This window comes from Dendrobates tinctorius, unplaced genomic scaffold (assembly GCF_039654945.1).
Source record: "Dendrobates tinctorius isolate UK_male_01 unplaced genomic scaffold, ASM3965494v1 ptg000021l, whole genome shotgun sequence".
NCBI lineage: Eukaryota > Metazoa > Chordata > Amphibia > Anura > Dendrobatidae > Dendrobates > Dendrobates tinctorius.
In genome coordinates, this window is record NW_027361689.1 from 15,333,955 (window position 1) to 15,343,537 (window position 9,583).

Below are 9,583 nucleotides of genomic sequence, written 5' to 3' on the forward strand. Positions count from 1 at the left end.
CAAACCAGTGCATAGACCAAATTGCGCGAACGACAATTGAAATATGCCCTAGACTGGACCTGTATAGGTATACCTGGTATTGAAAGCCCCCTAGTCGCAATCATCAGTGGGCATACTGTACAATTGCCACAAGGGAATGATCCCTTGTTGGAATTACCACATCTGATTTTAGTTTTGGAACGTCTGAAATGGCTATTCGTAAGGTAGTCCTTAAGGTTTGTTGCTCTCCTTGCTATCATCCTAGGCCTCTCAGAGATAAAATTCTTTAGTTTATTCTCACTACAAAGAATATCCCAATTGTTGTTCAAAATTCTATAAATATCACCCCATTGATTATTAAATTTGGTTATTAAATTTATTGTGCTTAGATTAGTTCTCACCCTAGGCCTCAGGGTGTCTTCTCTCGTGCAGTTCCTTGAATATTCATACGCTCTAGACACCGTATTTCGTGGATAACCACGTTCCAGGAAACGCTCCGTTAGAGCACGAGATTCTTTTTGGAAATCCTCCAGCCGACTACAGTTCCTCCTTAATCGTAAGAACTGTCCCTTCGGGATCCCATTACGCAAGTGGGCTGGGTGAAAACTCTTGTAATGAAGAAAGTTATTCGTCGCTGTACTCTTCCGATGAAGTGTCGTGTTTATCTTATTATCTTGAATCATAACTTTCAAGTCAAGGAAATTCACCGAGCTGTTGGAAACACAGGAGGTTAAACGTATATTCCAGCTGTTGTTATTAAGTTCCTCAACAAAAGAATCAAATTCTACCCTCGAGCCTGTCCATAGGATGAGGATATCGTCAATAAAGCGGTACCATCCATGCACATGGCACTGGAAGGCTGATTTTGTCCGCACTTGAGTATTTTCCCACCATCCCATGTACAGATTCGCATACGATGGTGCACATCTGGCACCCATTGCGGTACCCGAGACTTGCCTATAAAAAACTCTATCAAAAATGAAATAGTTTTTTTCAAGTACTTCCCTCAAAAGATCCAAAACAAAGGTATCATGTCCCCTGTGCCCTGTTGAGAACAAATCCAAAAAATACTCTACAGCCGAAATACCTATGTCATGCTTTATGCTCGTGTATAATGCCTCGACATCTAAAGTTGCCAGAAGGATGTGGTCCGGAAGTTCCAAGGGTTCCAGGCACTGGATAAGATGTGCCGAGTCACGAATGTATGAGTCCAGTCCCTGTACTATAGGCTGCAAGAAAAAGTCAACATATACACATGACCTTTCGTATAATCCTCCTATACCCGACACAATCGGTCTCCCAGGTGGTTTTTGCAGGGATTTGTGAACTTTGGGCACCATGTAAAATGTTGGTACTACTGGATGTTTTACTGTTAGAAAGTCCTTCTCTTTTTTATCTATTATCCCATATTGATATGCCCTACAGAGTAGTCTATCTAGATGAGATTTGAAAATCTCTGTGAGATCAGAGGGAAGGGCTTGATAATGTTGAATATTAGTCAATTGTTGCCTGGCCTCATCCATATACATATCCTTAGGCCATAGGACCAAATTTCCCCCTTCGTCAGCCTGCTTGATCTCAAATGTATCATTATTCCTTAAAGCAGATAGCACCCTCCTCTCTCCCCTTGAGAAGTTATTATGACCATGTTTATTTAGTTTTAATTTTTGAATGTCTCTACTAGTCTTCTCAAAGAAGATTTGTATGGCTGGGAAGAGTGCAAATGAGGGAGTTGCCTGAGAAGGCAACCTACCTGTAAATTTTCGCCTCCCATCATTATGTTCATTTTCTTCCAAGAGATCAAGGAGGTCCCGAAGTACTTGCCTATCATTATCGGATACATCATTAATTTTTGACGGATTTTGATATAGCATTTTAAAAGTCAGCTGCCTACAAAAGAGGAAAAGATCTTTAGTCAGTTCAAACTTATCCAGCATGTTCATGGGTGAAAATGAAAGACCCTTTAACAGTTCTGACCTCTCCATGGTTGACAACACAAATAAAGTAAGATTAATGATCCTCAACTCACCCAGTGCCATGTCTTGTTCTGGCCCCTGCTGATTATGCTCTCCCATCACCGTCGGTTGTTGTGTCGAGTCACTCGCTTGAAGCTCGGTGACCACTCTCTGTATCGTCCCATATTCTTCTTGCGTCTTGGTGTGTTTCCTTCTGCCCCGTCTGTGCCGCTTTCGCGGTCGCTCGTGTCTGAGGATAAAAAATCACTAGAGGCGTAGTTGGACTTGTCTACCAGTTCCTCCCTTCTCTTGGTCTGTTGTTTATAGCCACTTCTATTGCGTTTATTTCCATGATGTGTCCATCTATACACCTTCTGATCCTCATAGTCCATTTTATCCCTATGGAATTTGGACTTTTTACCTCGTATGATGTCTTTTTCAAATTTATCTATGTTCACTTTTAATCGCTCCTTAAATGGATCAACCTTCTCTCTTTTATCATAGGTAGCAAGAGTATTTTCTTTAGTCCTAATTTCATCCTTTAACCGAGAAAGGAGAACCCGGTCATGCTCTATTAACATGTCCATTATTAAAAAAGAGCATTTTTGAAGGCCCTGCTCCCATGTTGTCCTAAAGTCTGGGGCTACTTCCCAAGCAGGGAAGATCTGCACCCTCAATCCTCGAGGTACTAAATTTAATTTCTTGTACTCCTCTAGCATTTTGGCATTCCAAAATGTCTTAGTAAGATTTTTATGCAAATTGGTAATGTCCGAAGTTAAACCCAAAAAAACCGTCATCATATTTTGCACCAATCCCAGAAACAGTATCCACTGAATCAAATATATCCGTCACTTGCTTCCCCCAAGCTAACTCTCTGGTATTTAAATCCATAATCAATAATAATCCAAAATGTGCCTCCGTTTAAGAAAGACTAACCACTGCAGAAAGCCACAAAAACCAATGTCTGACAAGATATAGAATAAACGGGCACCAACCACAATATCAATTTAGGTGGGATCACCTAGTGCATATAAATGGATTGACATGAGAACACATGAAAAGAAGAAAGTATATGCACACAAATAGGGATCACCACAAAGATATGAAAAAAGTATCAATTTTATTAATGGACACAACAAACAGACACTTTGTGGTTAAAAACAATTAAAAAGTCTGAACAACCAGACATTAATAACAAAACAAGGACAATGGGTCATTTTGATAAATAGTTAAATGCTATGGGTCCCAAGACCAACCATACAGTATAATGCCAGGTATCTGCTAGTTACCATAACCTAGGGTCTATCAAATCATATTATTATTGGTAACCGCATGGGACAGCCTAAATTCCCCAACGTCCTTGAATAACAAGTTTATACTGTTATAATAATTGTAATAAAGTCCTTTCTTTTGTGTGCATGGGTGTATGTGTATATATATATATATATGTGTGTATATATATATACCCATGCGTGTATGTATGTATGAGTGTGTGTGTATGTATATATATATGTATATATGTATCTATGCACATGACTGCATATATGCCATTTATTTTTGCTTAAGACTTTGAAACTCTTTTCAGCTGATGTAATACATGGGTCTTACTTTTGGGTGTTACTTTTTGTGAACGTTAGCTGCTTTCCTTGTCTTGCGTGACTTCTATGGTAACTGTAGATAAGGATTTCTAACAAGCTCAGCATATTGTATGTACTCTTTTTTGCAAACGCAATATGTTTCTACACCCTTTCGGCTTTGCTATTTAAACTCTTAAGAATATGTATTGAGTTAGACAGAGGACGGCCCACACCTGGTGTGGCCGTCATTCTCTCTCCATGCCGGCATGTCCAATAAAGAAGCATCTTACTTATTCAGGTCTGGACGATTTCTAATTGGAAGACTGAAACTCCCTTGACATATACAACATCATGAAAAATTACTGAGAGATTTGTTGGACAATTCCCAGTCTCTGGCAGACTGTTGGATCTGCACATATTCACCAGTGTCAGCCACAAGCATCCCCTTTTTGGCTATCCCTGTTCCACCTGAGGAGTTATTTGCTTGGACTAACTGTTCTGACACATTCACTAATAGTACCACAGATAATGCTAAGTTATGGCATTACTGTTGGTATACCTATTGTGGGATGGGTGGGATATCCTTGTTGGCAAGGTAACCTTTCAGGAAGCAGTACACACCTTCAATATTTGGCCTATAAAGGAGGGGCTTCGGTACCTAAGTATAGGACTAGTCTAACCAATCTAGGGCAAGTTCCAACGTATGGTTTGCAAGTCAGTTTCAATGTAACTTCACACTCTACTGATGTCTTCAAACCAATGTTGTTAGAAGAAGGTTACATAATATGTGATGGAAATGTTCTAATTTGTTTCCACAGGGTTCTAACAAAACCTGTGCCAGTATTCCTGGCAATATATCTTGTAATGAGTCTTCTGAATATGTGCCAGGAACCCCCACTTGTGGAAATCCTGATGTAGGTTATTGTAGTCCTTTAGGACAATCTCCAGCTTGGTGTATGCTTCAGAATGCATCTGCATTCATAGACTTAGTTCATAGATTGGTACTGCAACATTCAGCCCTATGGGATTTACCTGATGATATGTTCTGGGTATGTGGCAACAATGCTTATAAATGGTTGCTAGATGGGGTAAGAGGTGCTTGTACTCTGGGTGGCTTGACCGCGGCCACCTTTGTTGTTCCAAACAGTTGGATACACAGGCTATTCCCAAACACACATTATATAAAAGAGCTGCGGACAATTCACCCCACCCTTCAGGGAGACCACATATAGTGCAGATGAGTGTGGCCAATAAAGTTGTCAGTTCTATTTTCATTTACCCTATGATTACACAAATGTGGGATAAATTGGTTAGGGCCACAGACTATCTAGATGATCAAATTTGGGATATATTGGACATACTTAATACTACTGTTGCTGTCCAAAATCAATTTATCATAGTTACTAATCAACATACTATAGTGCTGGACTACTTAACAGCAGCACAAGGTGGTATGTGTCAGGTCATTGGACCCGCTTGCTGTCATTATATAGATCCTAACAGTACTATGAAGTTAAAGTTATAAGACATTCAAAGACTTAGAGATCAATATGATAAAGACAATGATCGTAATAAGGACAGTTGGTGGTCAGACACCTTCTCCTTTCTCAATCCAGCCAATTGGTTTAAGGGAATTGGGGGCTGGATAGCTGGGATCTTACAAAGCTCGTTACATATTGCTGCCTGTATCCTTGTTGTATATGTGATACTAAAACTTGTTCTTTGGTGTATTTCTGTATGTATTAGGAAATTCTGTACTGGGACAGCAAATGATGATGCCAAAGGCCCCTGCTCTTCTCTACACCGATCTCAAGAGGTTACTTGATGAACATATTGAAGCCAAATGCATGGCTACCTTCAAAAGATCACCACTGTCATCAAAAATTGTTATTCGTAAATTGTAGCATACAGGGGGATGGGTGCGCCGCAAAAGACATGACTGATAACACAGCATCAGCTGTGAGAAGACCAGTACCCCCTAAGCTTATGGCTTGGGACAGCGCCTCTGATACTGAATATTAGTTAACTAAATTTATCTAGGGGGATTGTGAAGGGCTAAACTAAGATCAAAACTAAAGGCTCCATTTTTGTGCTTGTGACACCATCTTGTTGTTTACTAGATAAATTCTGTAACTTAACTAGGGTAAAGTTCATGGCTGTAATAAAACCAGACAGTTCCAGTCTGAACAAGATATGGGGGTGTATTATTGTGTAAAACTCTGATGAATGTGCTGTTTTGCTTCTTTCTATGCCACGTAGATACGGACATATATGTAGTTTCCAGTTTTTCTGTATTTTTATAGGTTAAGTGCTGTATGCTAATACTATAAAAGAGGTGACATAATAAATGGGGTTAGAAATCTGCCTTGATCCTCCCAAACAGAGACACGTCTCTGTCTGGTCATTCTCAGTTGCTGGCAATGCCCTGTGGATTAATTTGGAAATCACTTGGTCAACCGTGAAGGGTCACTCCAGATCCTCCCATAACAATTGCAGACTTGTGAATCTTTACAGCACGCACACGGTGGGCTGTCAGGATTCTCTAATGCTGGCGCAAAGAGAGGGCAGGAGTCTCATTGTAAGTATGCAATTTGCATACATGTCGTCATGCGCCAACTAGATGTGAGTGGCCTTGCTCAATACATGTGAATTGAGAGAGGTTTTGCACGTCTAGTCAGAATGTGGCTGGAAATATGCAAATTGTATAGTGGTGGTCACATCACTGCCCGCTCCCAGCATTAGCACCAGAGAATCCTGACAGCACGCAGTGTGCACAATGTGAGGATTCATAAATATGCTATCACATAGAGAGACTGCAGACTTGAACCCCAAGCCTAGACAACCCCTTTAAGTTCCTTGAGTGGTGAACTGCGATCTCTATGGGTTAGATATTTTTTTAAAAACATTTCACAGATAATCAATTTAGATTAGGATCTGGGGAATTTGGAGGTCAGGTCCTCACTTTGAACTTGTCATATTCCTAAAGCCATTCCTGAATAATTGTTAGAGTGCTTCATAGTTTTTAAGGTTGAAGGTAGACATAAGTCCATAGAGTTCAACCTATGCGACGGGCAGGATTCTGCTGAAAGAGGCCACAGCCTTTAGGGATTTTCACTGATATAAAGAACATTTCGTGTACAATGTTTATGTAGTGTTCATATCCACATGATACCAAGACCCAAAGGTTTCCAGCAGAACATTGCTCAGAACTTCACACGGCCTCCTCAGGCTTGTCCACTTCTACTTCTCACAATGTACCTTGATGTTATCTCTTCCACTTGCAAGTGAACATGTACCTGTAGGGGATGAAGAAGTGAAAGGACACATAACAGTGTTTAAAGCTGAGTATCAGTAGGCGAACACTGCAACCTGCTGATCAAGGACAAAGAAGAAAATGAAAGCAAAAGAACTGTATTAATAGTAACCTAATAGTGGAAACCTATGTATCAAAATGAAGGGGATTGAGAAGACACTAGGTCAGGTGACTGCTGTGTAGCAGTTACTAAATATAAAAGGCCTGGCCAGGCCAAAAAGGAAACAGTTGGCACCAGAGTCTGTACCAGGCAGGTCATGTAGCTGCAAAGTGGTCTTACAACCACCATCGCCACAGAAGGACCAGAGGGTGGTCAGATCTAGAGAAGTCCTGAGCTATACCTGGGCTGAGTAGAAGACCTCAAGTAGTTACAGTAGAATACCGTAAGCAGTGCCTGTACTGTAGTAGCCTGTAGGCAACGTGTTAAATATACACATTTTGTATATTTATTTATTCAGGAATTCTTATCAAATGCAATATTCCCAAAAAAAATGTAGTGGTTTCTTGGATTATCTCCCGGAAAAGAATCATTGCATCAAATTATAAAATAGGTTAAATAGTTATCGGCCCTGCTAGCACTTTGCCAGAATTGCCAGATACCCAGTTCGGTCTTGATCCACATAAGAGAATTTCCTTCATCAGGCCAGACCACTCTCTTTCATTGCTTCTTGGTCTAGTTCTAATGCTTACATACAAATTGTAGGCCCTTTCTGACACCTTCCAATCACAGTATCAACAAAACCAATTAAAATAAATAAATAAAAAACAAATATAGGTTAACACTCCAAATTCCTAAAACTTAATACCGTGTTGCATACTGCCTGGTGCCGGGTTCAGGGATCTGAGAAAATTAGTATTCTAAATCATTTATTTTGGGAAATAGGGTAGATAACTGTCCTCTAGAAAATGTCCTTAATATTCCCCCACTTTCCGCAGAGGTTAGCACCCTAATAAAGACAAATTAGCGCCCCTGCTCAGCGTCAACTGACCTTAATGTAGCCCTATTATGCACAGTGCCACCAATAATATGCAATAACAAACACGTGCAAAATATTAATCTATAAAAGTACAATAACAATAATAATACAATTCCCAGAGCTATATAGACTTATTCTTTACAGTATATAGTATTAACCCTCTTGATCAGATGGCAAACACATAAATATATAACATATTGGGGAGGCAGGTCCCATCCATAAATCTCCAGGAATCTATGAGCAGTATATATATTCTCTATAGATACAATACGAGTATTTATCCCATAATAGAGCAATGTGCCACTCATTTTCCTCTACCAGTTATTGGGGTTCATCGGGGAACTTCAAGGGATCCAAGGTTTCAGAGCAGATGCCACCAATGTGGAGTTCCCTAAGGCCACAAAGATCATTTTGTGAGCACATGAGAGCTGGTCTGTCTCCAATATATGGTGACCATGAAGTGAGGTGACTTCCTCCCATTCCCTAACCTGATGTTAGCGAGTGGAACACGTATGCGTTCCGCCGGTCGAAGCCGTCACCTCCCCTCACTCCTGGAAGTGATGCATGTACATTCCACTTCCTAACATCAGGTTAGGGAACGGCGGTAAAGAGGCCTCACTTCTTGGTCACCATATACAGGAGACAGACCAGCTATGGAAACCTACACTTCTCACATAACTCACAAACAGAGACGTACATAGAAATCATGGGACCCCACAGCAGAATTTCTATTTGCCCCCCCCAAAAAAAAAGAAAGCCCTCTAAACAGTATAATGTCCCCACACATAGTACTCAACATAGTATGATGGCTCCCCATACAACCCTGCAAATAGTATGATGGCCCACCAAAAAGAATGATAGCCCCCACATAGCACTCCAGTTAGTATGTTGATCTCCACATAGCATTCTAATTAGTACGATGGCCTCCAAATAAAATGATGCCCCCTCACCAAATAGTATGATGCCTCCGAAATAGTATGATAGCCCACCACAAAGCCCTCCAAATAGTATGGTGCCCCCAAGTATCATGATAATCCCTACATACCATTCCAAAAGGCACGCTCAGATAAAAATTGATGCACTTTATTCAAAATCCAATTAAAATATAGTCATGGCAGGACTGAGAGAACCCCATTCACGTGATTTGACCCACTGGTCTTTACTTGAACCAGTTACGATTAAGACCGGTTGGTGGAAAGGTGTCAACAGGATTTTCGCTGTCCGGCCATGGCAAAATTTTAAATGGATTTTTGAATATAGTGGATCATTTGAATTGGAAATTTCAGCCTTTTCTCCATTTGGATTATAAATTTGTCGTATTCCTCCTTGAATTAGTAGTGAGAAAATACACAACTATATGCATCATGCTGCATGTGATGTGTCAGATTGCACTTTGCACATTGACATGTTGCACAACAGTCTGTTTAGAACTGTACATGTGAAATTCCATCTGTGAATCTGGATGATGACATATCTAGGAAAGGGAATGGACCGATCAATTAATAACCAGGTATGTTCCATCTCCATATTTCTACAAAATTTTGGCTGTGACTTAAAGAATATGGGCTTTACCAGTTACACCTCCTCCTGTGCGATGCTATGGGAGCACTGACTTTTTTTATTTGTCATACTTTTCTTATATAGCGCCATCATATTCTGCAGCACTTTACAGACATTATCATCACTGTCTTCATTGGGGATCACAATCTAGATTCCCTATCAGTATGTCTTTGGAGTGTAGAAGGAAACCCGAGAACCTGGGGGAAACCCACGCAAACACGG

General features: G+C 40.4%; 1 long non-coding RNA gene across 1 annotated transcript; it reads right to left on the bottom strand.

The window, feature by feature from the left end:
* Window positions 1-546: 546 nt before the first annotated feature.
* On the bottom strand, window positions 547-1,803 carry LOC141083720 (uncharacterized). Its single transcript, XR_012230800.1, has 3 exons — window positions 1,733-1,803; window positions 1,067-1,208; window positions 547-690 (listed from the first exon to the last, which is right to left on the bottom strand). It is a non-coding gene; the product is annotated as an uncharacterized lncRNA (long non-coding RNA).
* Between the last annotated feature and the right edge of the window lie 7,780 nt (window positions 1,804-9,583).